At 37.3% G+C, this 1981-nt stretch overlaps 1 non-coding gene across 1 annotated transcript; it reads left to right on the top strand.

The window, feature by feature from the left end:
• Positions 1-550: 550 nt before the first annotated feature.
• Positions 551-658, top strand: LOC130500495 (small nucleolar RNA R71). Its single transcript, XR_008939117.1, has one exon. It is a non-coding gene; the product is annotated as a small nucleolar RNA R71 (small nucleolar RNA).
• Positions 659-1981: the final 1323 nt, after the last annotated feature.

Consider the following 1981-nt stretch of genomic DNA (forward strand, 5'->3'; position numbering starts at 1 on the left):
TCGCCGCAGCTGGAGCAGTTTGCTGGTTGCTCTACGGCTGTTGCTGGTTCGACTTCTGATTCGGATTCTGAGCCACAAATTGGTTCTAAGCCTGACTGAAAATGAAGGTTTTACCCTGAAAGTTATGCGGGAAGCCTTGTTGATACCCCGCACCTTGTACCTGGTTGTTCTGCACATACCCATGTCCATTGATGTAGCTGCTATTGCTGGTCATTTCCTTTCTTGTCAGCCTCTGAAGAAACCTCTTGAGTGTTCTGAATCTGCTCAGCCATAGCTTCCTCCATGATGAAGATTTGTCCATGGTTTTTTTTTCAGTAGTTGATCAACCTTGGCTGTGAGCTCATCTATTTTCTGAGTGTCGACATTTTTAACCTTTTGGAAAGATCACTCTCCTGGTTCTTATTGGCTTACATACCAGCCATGTTCTCCATCAGCTCAAACGCTCCATCACTGGTCTGAGTCATGAAGTCTCTATTACTCACAAAGTTTAGAGTACTTCGGTATTCACAGTCTACTGCATCATAGAAAATGCCCAGGAGATATCATCATCAATAAATAGTGAGGAAATTCTATGCAGTGGTCATTGAAACGCTCTTATGCATCACAAAAAGGCTCAGCAGCCAGCTGTCTGAAAGAGGTGATTCTTTCCCTCAATGCTGCAGTATTTGCCTTCGTGTAAAAGTGACTTAAGAAAGCTGATCAGACCTGTTTCCACGAATTAAGAAAGCCGGAAAAGAGAGACTTCAACCACCGTGCAACCTTTCCATAAATATAGAACGAAAATAACATGCACTTAATGTAGTCTGGTGGTACGTCATTCACACGAGTAAAGTTGTTGACTTTTCGAAACTCTTAATGTGCTCCATTGGGATCTCTGCCGGGAGACCAGAGAACATCTTCCTCTGCACTAAAGCGATAAAAAGGCTTAATCTTGAAGTTCTGCCTTAGATAGGATGGAGAAGTAATGGCATAGCGCGTAGTAGGAAAGTTACGCCGAAACTTTCTCTGCCCAATCAGAGCAGCTTGCTCTTGATGTTCCTGCTGCTGCTGCGCGGCGAGTAAAGCAGCTTGTTGAAAAGCTTGCTACTGAACTTGGATGGTTTGCTGCATTTGTTGTTGCATATGTTGCATTGTTGTAGTGAGATCATCCGGATTGTCGTAATTTGTAGTAGTCCATTAATCTCTTGGTTTAAAAGTTTAACTTTCTTATCATCTAACATCACCGGATGACTTCAAAATCCTCAATAGAACTCAACCAATTCTCATCAATATCACTGATAAAAGCTTGCAGATGTACATTCCAATATCCATAATTGGATGAATCAAAACATGGTAGTCTTGTCTTATACGTTTCTTCTTGATATGTCTCCATCAAAACTATGTCCTTCTTCCTGAATTAGTTTATGTCATCACTCTACAAGATCTCACCAGTAACCTAGATGATCCGTTCTGATACCAATTGTGGTGTAAAAAATAAGAAGACAAAAGTTTCTCTTTTCAAATTCACTAAAAAAAAAATTAATATACCAATCTTAACTAAAACTCAGATTAAAATCTAGACTTTGATATATCATGATCACCTACCCCCAAAATAAATTTCTTCAAAATCTAGACTTTAGTCTCCAACACTCTAAAAATTCATCAGTAAGTACTTCAATACCTAAACCACAACACTAACTCCAAATGTTTGATCACACAAACACCAAACAAAAATCTTTTGATACTACTTTTTGTAGTACTTTCTAAACTGATATATTATAGGGAAAATTGCCAAAAGAGAACAAAAAACAAGGGTGTTGTTCCTTTGGTATAAATTTTTTTGTCCAATTTTTCTCATTTTTATCCTTTGTATTTCTGAAAACTAATGAAATAAATACTTTTGTGAATCAAAAAAATATTAAAAATATAAACAATTAATAAAACATCCATATACACAAGCTGATATTTTTTCTTTTTTCAAAAAGTTGATAAATATAAATTT

Source organism: Raphanus sativus, chromosome 9 (genome assembly GCF_000801105.2).
Source record: "Raphanus sativus cultivar WK10039 chromosome 9, ASM80110v3, whole genome shotgun sequence".
Lineage (NCBI taxonomy): Eukaryota > Viridiplantae > Streptophyta > Magnoliopsida > Brassicales > Brassicaceae > Raphanus > Raphanus sativus.